The sequence below is a fragment of the Penaeus monodon genome, chromosome 6 (assembly GCF_015228065.2).
Source record: "Penaeus monodon isolate SGIC_2016 chromosome 6, NSTDA_Pmon_1, whole genome shotgun sequence".
NCBI lineage: Eukaryota > Metazoa > Arthropoda > Malacostraca > Decapoda > Penaeidae > Penaeus > Penaeus monodon.
The window spans coordinates 2,456,594-2,473,559 of record NC_051391.1 but is presented as its reverse complement, the minus strand read 5'-3'; the positions used below and the strand labels follow the sequence as shown (position 1 = coordinate 2,473,559).

The following is a 16,966-nucleotide window of genomic DNA, read 5'->3' as shown; positions in this document are numbered from 1 at the left end:
CCCCCCCCCCAGAATTTTGGCAGTCTGATGGACTTGCTTCAGCCAAGAGTTCCGTGGCCTTCCCCTTGGTCTTCTCCTGCCTGGGTCAACCTCTCGGATTATCCCCAGGAAAACGAGCCACATGCCCATAGAGCTGAAGTTGGCGCTCTCGTATCAGGTTGGTAACAGGTCTTGAATCAGCCTCTCGGAGTATCCTCTGATTGGACACATGGACCCTCCAGGGATACCCAATGATACTGCGAAGACACTCAGTACCAAAGGAGTCAAGTCGGGTCTTCAGAGCATTGTTCGGTGTCCAGGTCTCACACTCATAGAGTAAGACCGGGATCACCAGCGCTCTGAAGAGCCTGATCTTAGTCCTCCTAGTCAAATACCGACAGTGCCAAATACTCCTACTGAGTGAGTACATAACGCCGTAGGCCAGACCGTGTCGTCGAGTGACTTCCCGGTAAGAACCTTCGTCGCTCTGCACTACACTACCAAGATAAGTGAAGCTACCCAAGATCTCAATGTTCTCACCACAGACACGCACAGACTGAACATCGACACCCAGCAAGTCTCCAAATTCCTGAACCTTGGTCTTGGTCCAGTTGAAAGAGAGTCCCAAATGCTTCTCCTCCTCATGCGGCGCCTCGAGAGCTATTCCAGTGTCTCCGCTAGGATCACTGCATCATCGGCAAAGTCAAGGTCTGTGACCTTGAAATTACCAACTGATGCCCCACAGGAACTACGGTCCACGGCTAAGTATCCAGTCCATACGAGTATTGAAAAGGGTTGGGCGCAGGACACATCCCTGCCTCACCCCAGCAGACCCCGGGAAAAAGGCAGAGATGCCCCCACCCTACACACACACTTGACAGCACTCTCAGTATCTGTATACAGGCCAGACAGCAAATCAGGGGGGATTCCACGGAGACCCAGTAGGCTCCAGAGATTCTCCCGGTGCACTGAGTCGAAAGCCTTCTTGAGATCAACATAAGCTGCAAGCATACTTTGTTGAAAATCAAGTCGGCGTTCCACAAGGACACGGAGTGCTAACACACGGTCTACAGTTGACTTCTTGGGTGTAAAGTAGACTGTTGCTCGTAAAAGGTGGTCGCGCCAAGAGCGGATGAGCGAGGACCTTGCCTGGTATGCTGAGCAATGTAATACCTCTGTATATATATATGTATGTATGTGTGTGTGTGTGTGTGTGTGTGTATGTGTGTGTGTGTGTGTGTGTGTGTGTGTGTGTGTGTGTGTGTGTGTGTGTACATATACATATATTACATATATATATTCATATATCGGGGGCCGCGGTGGCCGAATGGTTAGAGCGTCGGACTCAAGACTGTCACGACGGCAATCTGAGTTCGAGGGTTCGAGTCACCGACCGCCGCGTTGTTTCCCTTAGGCAAGGAACTTCACCTCGATTGCCTACCTAGCCACTGGGGGACCAAGTCAGCCCAAGTCAGTGCCGGGTAAATAGAGATGGTGACTCGATAAAAACACCGGGCGGAAGGCAATGGCAAACCACCGCTCTAAATTGCCAAGAAAAATCATGGAAGCACATGATCGTCAAGGCTGCGGTGGTCGAATGGTTAGAGCGTCGGACTCAAGACTGTCACGATGGCAATCTGAGTTCGAGGGTTCGAGTCACCGACCGCCGCGTTGTTTCCCTTGGGCAAGGAACTTCACCTCGATTGCCTGCCTAGCCACTGGGTGGCCAAGCCAGCTCAAGTCAGTGCTGGTCCCAAGCCCGGATAAAATAAGAGAGAATGTTCCCAAAAAAGGTAACACCGGCACTCTCCGTGGAAAGGAACTGGGGACCCTACCACGTACTCACTCCAAGAGCATCACAACGTGAAAACTGCAATTGAGTATCATGCTGTGACCACGGCGGCTCAGACATGAACCTACCGTTAAATGATGATTCATATATCATCATTTAACGGTAGGTTCATGTCTGAGCCGCCGTGGTCACAGCATGATACTCAATTGCAGTTTTCACGTTGTGATGTTCTTGGAGTGAGTACGTGGTAGGGTCCCCAGTTCCTTTCCACGGAGAGTGCCGGTGTTACCTTTTTAGGTAATCATTATCTCTTATTTTATCCGGGCTTGGAACCAGCACTGACTTGAGCTGGCTTAGCCACCCAGTGGCTAGGCAGGCAATCGAGGTGAAGTTCCTTGCCCAAGGGAAACAACGCGGCGGTCGGTGACTCGAACCTTCGAAGTCAGATTGCCGTCGTGACAGTCTTGAGTCCGACGCTCTAACCATTCGACCACCGCGGCCTTGACGATCATGTGCTTCCACGATTTTTCTTGGCAATTTAGAGCGGTGGTTTGCCATTGCCTTCCGCCCGGTGTTTTTTTTTTTTTTTTTTCCCGAGTCACCATCTCTATTTACCCGGCACTGACTTGGTCCCCCAGTGGCTAGGCAGGCAATCGAGGTGAAGTTCCTTGCCTAAGGGAAACAACGCGACGGTCGGTGACTCGAACCCTCGAACTCAGATTGCCGTCGTGACAGTCTTGAGTCCGACGCTCTAACCATTCGGCCACCGCGGCCCCATATTCATTATATATATATACATATATATATATATATATATATATATATATATATATATATATATATATATATATTCATATATAACATAATATATACATATATAATATATTATATATATAATATATTATATATATATATATATAATATATACATATATACATATATATATATATTTCTTTTTCTTTTAACGGTTGGTTCATGTCTGAGCCGCCGTGGTCACAGCATGATACTTAATTGTAGTTTTCATGTTGTGATGCTCTTGGAGTGAGTACGTGGTAGGGTCCCCAGTTCCTTTCCACGGAGAGTGCCGGTGGTACCTTTTAGGTAACATTCTCTCTATTTATCCGGGGCTTGGGACCAGCACTTGACTTGGGCTGGCTTGGCCACCCAGTGGCTAGGTAGGCAATCAAGTTGAAGTTCCTTGCCCAAGGGAACAACACGGCGGTCGGTGACTCGAACCCTCGAATTCAGATTGTCGTCGTGACAGTCTTGAGTCCAACGCTCTAATCATTCGGCCACCGCGGCCTTGACGATCATGGGCTTCCATGATTTTTTCTTAGCAATTTAGAGCGGTGGTTTGCCATTGCCTTCCGCCCGGTGTTTTCATCGAGTCACCATCTCTATTTACCCGGCACTGACTTGAGCTGGCTTGGCCACCCAGTGGCTAGGCAGGCAATCGAGGTGAAGTTCCTTGCCCAAGGGAAAACAACGCGGCGGTCGGTGACTCGAACCCTCGAACTCAGATTGCCGTCGTGACAGTCTTGAGTCCGACGCTCTAACCATTCGGCCACCGCGGCCCAAATATATAATATTTTAATATAAAATTATATATATATATTTTAAAATATATATAATTTTAATATATATAATACATATATAAAAATATTAATATATATATAAATAAAATTATAATATAAATTATGATATATATTCAAAATATACACATACACACACCACACACACACAAACACACACACACACAAACACACACACACCCCAAAATTATATATATATATTATAATATTATATATTATATATATTAATTATAAAACACATAAAATTTTCAATATTTTATATAATATATATATAAAAAAAATACATATATAAAAATATATATATCTATATATATATATATATATATAATAATATATATATATATTTTTAAATATATATATTTTTATATGGTGTGTTGGGGTTTTGGTTGGTGTGTGTGTTTTTGTGTTGTTTTGGGGTGGGTGTGGGGTTGTGTGTGTGTATGTGTGTGGTGTGTGTGTGTGTGTGGGGTTGGTGTGTGTTTGGTGTGTGTGTGTTGTGGGTGTGTGTGTGTGTTTTGGGGTGTGTGTGTGCGTGGTGGGTGTGTGAATATATATGGTATAAGTACATAAAATATGTAGGATACACCCCACCCCAATTTGGAAACATACAGAAAAAACGCGTGTCCCTTTCGTGCATGCATTTTATTGACGACGGGGAACCGTCGGGAGCGAGTTTCCCCAATAAAAAAAAAAAATTTTCCTGTGCGAATCCTTCACTTTTGAAGAAGAGGAAGAGCATTTGCTTCTAAATGAAAGTTCAGGGGGGGACTGGGGTTAGTTTCCCCAAGACCACGGGGCCGGGGACCGATTCCCCTTTCTCTTTATTAAAAAGGGAAAGTAAAATGCTTTGGGGGGGATTTCCCTTGTCTGTCTTTTTCTCTCTCTGAAATCCCCTTTCTCTTTTCCTATCTGTCTACCCTCTATCTTCTTTTTTTTTTCTTCCCCAATCTCTTTTTTTCTCTGCTTTTCTTTTTCTCTCTCTTCTCTCTTTTTTTTTCCTCCCTTCCTCCTCTTTAAAATTATCTTGCCTGCCTGCCCCCTTACCTCCCAAATAACCTCCCATAACCTACCCCCCCTCCACCCCCTTTTTCCCCCCTCCCTTTCCCCTGCCTGTTCCCTCCTTTCCTATTTACCTTCCCCCTCCTCTCTCCTCCTCCCCCCCCCCCTTCCTCCTTTCCTCCCTCCCCTCCGGTTTTCCATTAATGCGTCCCTTCCGGCCGAAATTTATCTTTTTCCCCAACCTCCCCCCCTTTCCCCCTTGGTTTTTTTGCAATTTCGGGGGGGGAATTCGGCCAAAAATTATTATTTTATTCGGAAAATTAAAGAAAATTGTATTTTTTGTTTTGCTTTTTTTGGGGGAAAAGGGGGGAAAATGGCCCAAAAAAGGGGAAAAAGAAAAAGGAAAGGGGTTAAAATGTTTTTAAAGGAGGAAAAAAGGGGAAGAAAGAAAAAAAAAAGGGGAAGAAAAAAAGAATATGTAAAGGGGGAAGAAAAAAAAAACGAGAAAAGAAAAAATAAAAGGAAGGGTAAAAAAAATTAAAAGAAAAAGGGGTAAAAGAGGAAAGGGGAGGAGGAGGGAGGGGGGAAGAGAGAGGAAGAGAAGAAAAGAGAGAAGAAAAAGAAGGGGAAAAAGGGGAAGAAAAAGAAAAAAATAAATCTCCCCCCCCCCCCCCCAGCCCAATTTAAAAACCTTTTCCCCAATTTTTTCCCAATCTTTTCTCTCTTTTCCCCTCTCTCTCTCTCTCTCTCTTTTCCCCACTCACTCACTCACCACTCCCCCAACTCATCACTATCACTCACCACTCATCACTCACTCATCACTCTCTCTCTTCCCTCTCCCTCTTCCTTTTTTCCCTCCCTTCTCCATTCACCTTCCCCCTCCCTCCCCTCCCTCCCTCCCCATCCCTCCCCTATCCTTTTGCCCCCAAGCTGCCCAAACCTTTTCTTTTATCTACGCTGCGCTGGGGTTTTCGCCTTTTAGGGCCACTTCCGTCTCGTGTTTGCTTGCGACGCGGGGAAAAAACCGTATCGTTTTGGGCCCACGTCACACTTACCCCGGTCCCCGATTTTCCGCGGTGAAAAAAAACGCCCAGGGAGATGGGTGGGTGCGGGAGAGGGGCGGGGGGGGGGGGGGGGGGATGGGTCGGTGTGGGGTGGGGGGGGGTCGGTGGGTTTGGGGAGGAGTGACTGGGGGGATGGGGAGTGGGAGAGAGAAGGAGGAGGAGAAAGGGGAGAAGAAAAGAGAGAGAGAAGAGAGGGAGAGAGAGAAAAGAGAGAGAGAGAGAAAAGAGAGAGGAGAGAGGAGAGAGATGAAAGAAGAGAGGAGAGAGAGAGAGAGAGGGGAGAGAAAAGAAAGAATTTAAGGGGGAGGAAAGAGACGAGAAAAAGAGAGAAAGAGCCCCCCGAGAGGGGAGAGAGAGAGGGGAGAGAGGGGAGGGGGAGAAAGTACGAGGAAGAGAGAAAGAAGAAAAGAAAAGAGGGGAGAAAGAAAGAACAGAGAGAGGGAGAGGAGAGAGGAAAAAAAGAGGAGAGAGAGAGAAGAGAGAGGGGGGGAGAGGGGAGAGGGGAGAGGAGAAAAAAGAGGAAGAGAGAGAGAGGAGAGGAGAAAAAAACGAGAGAGAAGAGAGAGAGGGGGGGAAAAAAAGAGAGAGAAAGGGGAAAAAAGGGAAAAAGAAGAGAGGGGGGAGAGACAAAAGAGGGAAAAGGGGGAGAGGAAAGAGAGGAAAGGGGAGAGAGAGAGGAGAACAGAGAGAGAGAGGGGAGAGAGAGAGAGGGAAGGGGGGAGAGAGAGAGAGAGAAGAGAGAGAGGAGAGAAAAGAGAGATGAGAGAGAAAAAAAAGAGAGAGAGGAAAAGGGTGGGGGAGAGGGAAAAAGGGGGAGAGAAAAAAGAAGAGAAAAAGGGGAGGGGAAAGAGAGAGAGAGAGAGGGGGAGATGAGGGGAGAGAGGGGGAGAGAGAGGAAGAGAGAGAGAAAAGAAGGGAGAAAAAGAGAGAGGGGAGGGAAAAAGGACCCCAGAAGAAAAGAAGAAACGAAGAGAGAGAGAGGAGGGGAGAAAAAAAAGAGAGGGGAGAGAGGAGAAGAGAGGGGAGAGAGAGAAGAGAGGAGGAGAAAAGAGAGGGGGGAAAGGGAGAAAGAGGAGAGAAAAGAGAAAAAAGAGAGAGAGAGAGAGAGGAAGGGGAAAAGAAAGAGAGAGGGGGAGACAGAGAGAGAGAGAGAGGAAAAAAGAGACGGAAGAGGAGAGAAGGGGAGAGAGAGAGAGAGGGTAGGGGGAGGGGGAGAAGGGGAGAGAGACGAGAGAGAAAAAAGGGGAGAGAGAAGAGAGAGAGGAGAAAGAGAGAGAAGAGAGAGAGAGAGGAGAGAGAGGAGAAAGAGAAAAAGGAGAAAGAGAGAGAGAAGAAAAGAGGGGAGGAGAAGAGAGAGAGAGAGAGAGAGAAAGAGAGAAAGAGAGAGGGGGGAGAGAGGGAGAGAGAGAGGAAAAGGGGAGGGAGAAGAGAGAGGGGAGAGAGAGAGAGAAGAGAGGGGGGAGAGAGAGAAAAGGAGAGAGAGAGGGGGAGAGAGAAAAAGAGAAAAGAGAGAGGAGGGGAAGAGAGAAAAAGAGAAAGAGAAAGGGGAGAGAGAGGGGAGAGAGGGGGGAGAGAGGAGAGAGGGGAAAAGGGGAGGGAGAGAAAAGAGAGAGAAGAGAGAGAGAGAGAGAAAGGGGAGAGAGGGAGCGAGGGGAGTGAGAAAAAAGAGAGAGAGAGAGAGAGAAGAGAGAGAGGAGGGAGGAGGGAAAAAGAAGAGAGAGAAGAGGGAGCAGAGAGGGAGAGAGGAGAGAGAGAGAGAGAGGAGAGAGAGAAAGACGGGGGGTGAGAGAGAGAGAGAGGGGGGAGAGAGAGGGGAGAGAGAGGGGAGGAAAAAGAGAGAGAGAGAGAAGAAAAAGAGAGAAAAAGGAGAGAGGGGAAGGAGAGAGAGGGGAGCCCAGAGAGAGGGGGGAGGGGGGAGAGAAGGGGGAGGGGGAGAGGGGAGAGGGGAGGGGAGGGGAGAAAGAGAGGGGAAAGAGAGGAAAGAGGAGGGAGGAAGAGGGGGGAGGGAGAAAAGAGAGAGGAAAGAGGGGGAGGGGGAAGAGGGAGAAGAAAAGAGAGGAAAAGGGGGAGAGGGGGAGAAAGGGAGAAAGGAAAAAGGGGTTTGGGGGGGAGAGAGGGGAGAGAGAGAAAGGGGAGAGGGGGAGAGAGAGAGAGAGAGGGGAAAGGGAGGGGAGAGAGAAGAGGGAGAGAAAGAGAGAAGGGGAGAGAAAAAGAGGATGAGGAAAAGAGAGGGAGGAGGAAAGAGAGGAAAAGCGAGAAGGGGAGAGAAGAGGGGAGAGAGAGAGGGAAGGAGTAGAGAAAGGGGAAAAAAGAGAGGAGAGAGAGAGGGGAAGGGGAAAAAGGGGGGAGGGGGGAAAGGAGAGAAGAGAGAGAGAGGGGAAAAGAGAGAGAGGAGGGGGATGAGAGAAGGGAGAGAGAAAAAAGAGAGAGGAGAGAGGAGAGAGAGAGAGAGAGAGAGAGTAAGAGAGAGAGAGAAAAAGAAAGAGACAGGGAGAGACGAGGGGAGAGAGAAAGGAGGAAAGAGGAGAAGAGAGAGAAGGGGAGAGAAAGGGGGAGAGAGAGAGAGAAGAGGAGAGGAGAGAAGGGGAGAGAGAAAAGGGGAGAGAGGAGAGAGAGAGGAAAGGGGGAGAGAGAGAGGGGAGAGGGGAGAGGGGGAAAAAGAGAGAAAGAGGAGAGAGAGAGAAGAGAGAGAGAGAAGGGGAGAGAAAGGGGAGAGAGAGAGAGAGGGGACGAAGAGGGAGGAGAGAGAGAGAGAAAGAGGAAAGAGAGAAGCGAGCGAGAGAGAAAAAAAAAGGAAAACAGAAAAAGAGCAAAACATTAAGAAAGACAAAAAAAAGAGGACGGAAAGAAAAGGGACAAAAAAAAAGAAAAGAGGAAAAGATAAAGGGATAAAAAGAACGGGGGGAAGGGGGAAAAACAGGAAAAAAGGTGTTGAAAAAAAAGAGGGGGAAGGGGGGGAGGTGATAAGGAAAAGGATGGGTTTTTTGGGGGGGGTTGTTTTTTTTTTGGGGAAAAAAAGGAGGGGGGGGGGGGGGTGGGATTAGGGGGGGGGAGGGGGGGGGGGGGGGGGGGGGGTTTGGGGAAAAAAAGGGGGGGTGGGGGGGGGGGGAGGGGAAGGGGGGGGAGGGGGGGGGGGGGGGGGGGGGGGGGGGGGGGGGGGGGGGGGGGGGGGGGGGGGGGGGGGGGGGGGGGGGGGGGGGGGGTGTGTGGGGTGTTGTGTTTGTGTTGTGTTTGTAGTGGGTGTGGTGTGTATGTGTGTGTGTGCGTGTGTGTGGTGGTATGTGTGTAGGATGTGTGTTGTGTGTGAGGTGGTGTGTGTGGGTGTGGTGTGTGACATTTGTATGTAGGTGTATGTGTGCTGATAGATGGTGTAGTGTGAGATGGTGTGAACTGAGAGTCGAGTGTGAGTGATTGCGTGTGATAGTGTGAGTGGAGAGTAGTGGCGGTGTGACGGGTGTGGTGTGATGTGGTGTGCTGTCAGTGGGTGTGGTGTGTGTGTGTGGGATGTGTGGTGCGGTGTGTTGTGTGATATGTTGGTGTGTGTGTCGTGTGTGTGTGAGTGTGTTGTGTGTGCTGTGTGTGGTGTGTGTGGTGTGTGTGTGTGTGCGTGTGCGTGTGTGTGTGCGTGTGTGTGGGTGTGTGTGTGTGTGTTGGAGTGGTGTGTGTGTGTAGTGGCGCGCGGGTGTGTGTGTGTGTGTGTGTGTGTGTGTGTGTGTGTGTGTGTGTGTGTGTGTGTGTGTGTGTGTGTGCGTGCGTGCGTGCGTGCGTGCGTGCGTGCGTGCGTGCGTGCGTGCACGCGTGCGTACGTGCGTGCGTTCGTGCGTGCGTGTGTTTGTGTACGTTCGTGTGTTATTCGCACTCAGGTTCTCGCCATATCGTTAGAAAGACGATATGCAACAAAATATATAAGTAAGATATTAAAAAAATAATAATAAAAATAAAAATAGGTCAGTAAGAAGACTCCCCAATCTCTCCGAAAAAATATCACTCAAAAATTAAGAAAAATACATTTACTTTCAAAACAAGCATTGTGATGTTAGCTGATTATTTTTGGATTAACATTAACACTTACAAAATACTTATAATCAGATAATCTCTTTATTATCATGCAATATATATATATATATATATATAATATAATATATATATAATATATATATATAGTATATATATATACTATATATATATATATATATATATATATCTTTCGTACTTTCTCTCCTCTCTCTTCTCTCTCTATCTATCTATCTATCTAGCTCTCTTTCTCTCTCTCTCTCTTTCTCTCTCTCCCATCTCTCTCCCATTCATCTCCCTCCCAATATCTCTCTCTCTCTCTCTCTCTCTCTCTCTCTCTCTCTCTCTCTCTCTCTCTCTCTCTCTTCTTTCTCTAATATAATAACAATTATAAAACCAATATCAGTAATACAAATGATAATGATGGTGATAATAATAATAATAATAATAATAATAATAATAATAATAATAATAATAATAATAATAAAACCAATATCAATAATAATAATAATAATAACAACAACACCAACAACAATATAATAATAATAATAAAACCTATATCAATAATAATAATAAATAACATTAACTGGATCTCCCACAGCGGTTCACGATACAACGGGTTAAACGCTTTCTTGAGGTTCGATCGGCGCCGGGTTACGATTCATAGGAAATACGATAATACATAATGATAATAACCAACAGCGATGAAAAGATTGTAATCAGACATTTAATCATCACAATTAATAGCCTCGAGAATAACATTAGTCACAATCAGTTAATATAAGTAGATAGAAAATAATTGATTAAAATCACAGAGCATTCACAAGGGAAAGCGAGCCAGTTGAGGGTAATGTTTTTTTTCGGAAGGGGAGACTATCTTAAATATTTGTTTACTACTCGATTATAAAAAAAATCTAAATGGTTATTACGTAAATTGCGTTTGGATGATATGTCTAGTTCGTAGTAATGACCAATTACACTTTCTTAATGACGATGATGTTGATTACTGTGATGGAATGTGAGTGTGGGTGTGTGTGTGTGTGTTTGTGTGTGTGTGCGTGCGTGCGTGTGCGTGTGTGTGTGTGTGCGTGCGTGCGTGCGTGCGTGCGTGTGTGTGTGTTTGTGTGTGTGTGTGATATACATACATACATACATATACACATAAATACACATACACACATATAGAAGCCAACATACTGGCAAACACAACACAAAAGGAAAGTCTACACCAGATGCTTCAGTTGAAAAAAAAAAAAAAAAAAAAAAAAAAAAACACCAGAATCATCGTGTTAGCGCCGTGCATTGCTTGCATGAATCTGCAACATTTTCCTTTGTGAATTGACGCCAGAGAACATCAAAATAAACTTAGTATTTTGTTTAAAGTGGAACATACATTTTTGCTTTTATCTTTTAGGTCGATTTTGCTTTTACTTTCGATAAGTACGTCTTAACGTCTTTCTTTTTCCTTTTTCTTGTCTCCTCTCTTCTTTAATTTTCTGGCTTATGTATTTTTTCTTATTTCTAATCCCTCTTCACTTTCATCTTCACTTTTTTTTTTCTTCTTCTTCTTCTTTCGTTTGTTTGTTCAACCTCCTTGTTTTTTTCTTTTCTAGTTTCTCCTTATTTCTATAATCATTATAATAATAATGATAATAATTATAATAATGATATTGATAATAATAATGATCCATTCTCGTCATCATTATCATCATCGCCATTATCATCATCAACCTCATCATTATCATAAATACTATCATTACTGATATTCACACCATGATCACCATCACTATCACCATCATCCTAATTATATAATAAAAATTATCTCTTGCATCATGACTAAAGTGCCATTTCATCACAAAAATGCATTTCTCAAAACCTCATCATCATACTCGATATTTCTCGTCCTCTTTCTCTCTCTCCTTTTTCTTCTTTCCCTTCTCTCTCTTCCTCTTCATCTCCTCTTTCTTATTCCTCTCCTCTTTCTTATCTCTAACGCTGCTGAAAACGTTGGTCTTAGAAGCATCCTGAAAACGTTAATTCTGAACCTATCCAAAAAACGTTAGTCTTAAACGTATTCGGAAAACGTTAGTCTTAAACGTATTCGGAAAACGTTGGTCTTAAATCTATCCTGAGAACGTTAGTCTTAAACTTATCCTCAAATCGCTAGTCTTAAACATATCCTTAGAACGTTAGTCTTAAACGTATCCTCAAAACGCTGGTCTTAAACATATCCTAATTTTCTTTGTCTGAAAGGTATTATAAACGACGCATTGTATATTCAACATCCTAATTCTCAATACTTCCTCTTTGTCTCAACCGTATCCTAGAATTCCTCAATCTTGTTCCAAACATGTACTAGGATTTTCCTTCTTGTTGCGAGCGTATTCAGGAAAAATCATCCACTCCCAGCCATGTCTTCGAATCCTTCTTCCTGTCTCAAGCGTAACCTAAATTCCTCCATCATGTCGCAAAATTATTTTAACATTTCTTATTCTTGCCTAAACCTTTTTTTTTCTAGAATCTTCCTTTCTTGTCTGAAACATTACTATATCCTGTCTCATGATATCATATTATCATTCTTTTGTTCTTAAACGAATCGTAGGCTTCAATACCGTCTCAAATGTGTATTAAGATCTCTCCCCCGATGTTAGAATCCCCTAAGCTGTTTTAAACGTTTCCTTCCTTCCTCCATTTGGGTCACTCCAAAATCTTAAATCTCTGCCCATCTCAGTTTAAAACGATACCCTGAAATCATCTACCTTATCTCTAGCGTATCCTAGAACCACCCACCCCGTCGCAAAAAGTGCATGAAAAGGTCTTCGCGCAGTCTTGAACGTATCCTAGAAACGTCGATCGTGAGTTTCCATTCATAAGCGAGCGGCGTGACGTCACCTCGCTGACAGGAATCCGATGACTTTCGGTCAAATTTCATGAGAATGCAGTTTTTCCTCAAGCCTTTCACTTCCACTTACCTTCTCCGCCCACCCTTTGATCGCCGCAAAAACAGGAAGAAGAAGGGGAAAAAATGAAAAAGGATGGGGAGTGAGAGAAGAAGAAAAAAGAATCTATATACGACCATTTTCGTTTTTGTTTTTCTGTTCCCTTTTCTCTTATTTTTTAATGGCCATGATTCTGACCCTGAACGAATGTTGTATTACATCTGCTGTTATTCTCTCTTCATCCATTTATTTACACTTTCACGTATATAAGCTTTTACTTCTCATACGTTTATACATTTAGACATATTACAAACGAGCGCGGGAAAGTCTCAAAGCTTCAACACTTTGTTTCGAATCTCGACATATTTACAACTTTTTTTTATCGTTTTTTATCGTTTTTTTAACCATTTGAGAAGTTTCGTTTTTATTTATTTTTTTATCTATTTTTTTATTTTTATTTTTTTGCTTGTGTTTAGCTTTCAAATATGTTTGTACTTGTCATTAATCACGTAAATAATCATACAGACAGACAGACATATATAAAGCTATATACAAAGATATGTATGTATATATGTATATATGCATATATGTATGTATGTATGCATTTGTGTGTGCATGTACTAATGTATGTATACATATGTGTGAGTATATATATATATATGTGTGTGTGTATGTGTGTGTGTGTGTGTGTGTGTGTGTGTGTGTGTGTGTGTTGTGTGTGTGTGTGTGTGTGTGTGTGTGTGTGTGTGTGTGTTGTGTGTGTGTGTGTGTGTGTGTGTGTGTGTGTGTGTGTGTGTGTGTTTGCATACGTACATACATTCATAAATCCATCCATCCTGTGCCTATGCATAACCACCCCCCCCCTCAAAAAAATATAAAAAATCAAAGGAAAATTAAATAAATAAATGAATAAATAAATAAATAAATAAACAAATAAACCAGAGTACCCGCTTACACTCTGACAAGACACACATGAAGGGTTGAGCAGATAGGACATATTATCATGACACACCATGACGCAGTAACTCCACCTTGCAACACTGCAATAACAACCCAACAGGCATTGCAATGACCGAATAAGCGCTGAGTAAAAGTGCATTGGTTGTCTTCCCTTCCGATTTTCACAACGCGGAATAAAATAACAGTAAAATCATAGGTGATTAAGTAATGAAATTCATGTCTGTTTGCAATGAGGAATAGAGTGACGATGGGAAAAGGAGAGATTGAAATTAATTGATTTAATGACGTGATAAAATGTGTGATAAAGGTGGCGAAAGGTGCAAGAGAGAGAGAGAGAGAGGAAAAAAAAAAAAAAAAAAAAAAAAAAAAAAAAAAAAAATATATATATATATATATATATATATATATATATATATATATATATATATAATATATATATATAATATATATATAATTGAGTGAGTGAGAGAAAGAGAGAGAGCGAGAGAGAGAGAGAGAGAGAGAGAGAGAGAGAGAGAGAGAGAGAGAGAGAGAGAGAGAGAGAGAGAGAGAGAGAGAGAGAGAGAGAGAGAGAGAGAGTTAGAGGTTGATAGAGAGAGTTAGAGGTTGATAGAGACAGATAGATGTCTATCCCTCTGGATAGACTAATAGACAGATAGATAGCTAGATAGATAGAGAGACAGAGAGAAAGAAAGAGACAGAAAGATAAAAACAAAAAAAGAAAGACAGAGTGAAAGACACACACACACACACAGAAACAGAAAAAAAATGAGAGAGGGAGGAAGAGTGCGAGAATCAGAAAGAAAAGAAAACAAAAAAAAAAGAAAACAAAAGAGAGAGAATAAAGAAAGGAAGAGAGAGAGAGAGAGAGAGTGAGAGACACTTTCCCTTTTAAGAACGATGTGTCGGCAGTCAGCGCGCATAACCTCGGGAAGCGGGGGGGGGGGGGATGGTATGTAAGGGGGTAGGGCGAAGGAAGAGGGAAGGAAGGGGAAGGGGGAAGGAAAGGGAGGGGAGGGGGAGGGGAGGAAGGGGAGGGTTGGTATGTCCCCCTCTTGCGTTGCGTTAGTGAAGTCAAATAACTCATCATATTCTTTCTTTTTCCCTATCTATCCATCTATTTTCCCTCCGTTCATACATCTATCGCTCAAGAAGCTGGGGAACAAGCAGGAGAAAGTAAGAAGGGGGAAGGGGAGAAGGGGGGGGAAGGAGACAGAAGGACAAACAAGGAAGCACAGACGGGCACGGGGCAGGTCAGTCGAAGGGCAACGAAGAGAGGGAGAAAGGAGAGGGCGAAGGAGACGGAGACAAAGGATAAAAGATGACGAATGAAAGAGGGAATTAAAGACAGAAATAAAAGGGAACAGGGGGAGGGGCGGGGGGGGGATGATAACGACGAGGGGGCAAAGAAGAGGGGCAAGAAAACAGGACCAGGGCAAAGGGCAGGGAGCAAGAGCGAAGACACTTCAAAAGGCAAAGAAAAGGGTAAAGAAAGGGGGCAGTAAAGGGGGCAGGGAAGAGCAAGGGAAAGGGGCAAGCGAAGAGGCAATGAAGGGCAGAAGAATGACGCAAAGGAAGGGACCCAAAAGGGGGCAGGGAAGGGCAAGGAAAAGAAGCAAGCGAAGGGCAAAGGAAAAGGACTAGGGAAAGGAGCAAGCGAAGGGGCAAGGGCAAAGGAAAGGGGCAAGCGAAGGAGCAGAGAAGGGCAAGGGGCAAGGGAAAGGAGCAAGCGAAGGGAACAAGGGAAAGGAGCAAGCCAAGGGACAGGGAGCAAGGGGCAAGGGAAAGGGGCAAGCGAAGGAGCAGAGAAGGGGGCAAGCGAAGGAGCAGAGAAGGGCAAGGGGCACGGGAAAGGGGCAAGCGAAGGGGTAAGGGAAAGGAGCAAGCCAAGGGGCAGGGGCAAGGGGCAAGCGAAGGAGCAGAGAAGGGCCGTCGGCAGGGTGGGACGCCAACCCGGACACGACGAGGCCCCAGGAGTATGGTCGCGCTAGGCTGAGGGGGGAGGCAGGGAGGGGGGGGGGGAGAAGGGGAGGGGGAGGAGTAAGGGGCGGAGTCAGGGAGAGGGTTGGGAGGGGGGAGGAGTAAGGGAGAGGGGAGGGAGGGGGAGGGGGATAGGGGTGGGGGAGGAAGGGGAGGGGGGGGAAGAAAGGGATGAGGGGGGAGGAGGGGAGGGGGGAAAGAGGTGAGAGAAGAAGGGAGGGGGGAGAAGGGGTGAGGGGGGTGGGGAGAGAAGAGGGAGTGAAGGGGGGGTGGGGGTGGAGCTTTCACTTTAACCGCAGGCCTCCAAGACCTCCCCTTCCACCCCCCCCCCATCCTCCTCCTCCTCTACCTCCCTCCCCTACACACGCCTCATCCATTCCTGCGCGCGCACACAACACAAACACACACACACACACACACGCACACACACACACACACCCACACACACACACACAGACGCACACACACACACACGCAATGCCATGATGACAGACATATACTATACATTCAAACGTCCACAAAAATGTACATATAAGGAATGGATTATGAACACACACACACACACACACACACACACACACACACACACACACACACACACACACACACACACACACACACACACACACAGTAATATGCACGCACATACGCACACACACATAGCTCACAAAACCATATGAATCATCAACATACAGGTTATACTTTCGTCCACGGAATATGTTTGTGTAGTTGCTTGTTACTCATTTTGCTATTTTCTTTTCGTTCTCTCTCTCATTCTCTCTCTTTCTTTCTTTCATTCATTTTTTTCTTTCTTTTTCTTTCTCTCTCTTTATTTTCTCTCTGTCTCTACCTCTCTTTCTCTTTCTCCTCTCTCTCTCTCTGTCTCTCTCTCTCTCTCTCTCTCTCTCTCTCTCACTCTCTCTCTTTCTCTCTCTCTCTCAGTCTCTCTCTTTCTTATTCTCTCTCTCTCTCTCTCTCTCGCTTTTCATCTGTGCTTCCCTTTTTCATTATTATTACATTTCCCCCTTTTCTTCTTTTACGAAGTCCTCTTCCTATAAACTAATCCTTTTTACGCTAACCTTCTCTCTCCCTCATCATCATCTCTCCCTTCCTTTCTCCATCTTTACGATCACCCTATTTCTCTCTTTCTCATCCCTTTTACCCGGTTTATTCTCCTCCTCCCTTTCACGAACATTATTCTCCTCCTCTCTTTCACCCTCTCTATCCTCCTCCTCCTCCTCCTCCCTTTCACCCTCTTTATCCTCCTCCCTCCCTTTCACCCTCTTTATCCTCCTCCCTCCCTTTCACCCTCTTTATCCTCTTCCTTCCTTTCACCTTCCTTTATTCTCCATCCTTTCCATTTTCCTCTTTCTGTTCCCTCTTAGGCAACCCTCGATTTCACACGGAGAAAGGTCAGTGAGTAGGAAGAGCGATGACGCATTAAGTGTGAGAGAGAGAGGAAAGTCCACGCGAGATGTAACTTAAGGTCCTTTGGTCTTTTGCGAGTGTGTTGTCCGACCTTTTTTATCGTCGTTTGCTTCTTCTTCTTCGTTTTTTTTTGTTTTTGTTTTTTTTTCTTCTCTCTCTTCTCGTTCTCTCTCTCTCTCTCTCTCTCCTCATCTCTCTCTCTCTCCTCTCTCTCTCTCT

At 45.0% G+C, this 16,966-nt stretch overlaps 1 long non-coding RNA gene across 1 annotated transcript in view; it reads right to left on the bottom strand.

Moving 5' to 3' along the window:
• LOC119574150 overlaps nt 1-16,966 on the bottom strand; it is a 55,693-nt gene that overhangs the window by 35,224 nt on the left and 3,503 nt on the right. The window contains exon 2 of the long non-coding RNA XR_005228832.1: nt 16,399-16,401. This is a non-coding gene — a long non-coding RNA (uncharacterized LOC119574150). The remainder of the gene's footprint in view (nt 1-16,398; nt 16,402-16,966) is intronic.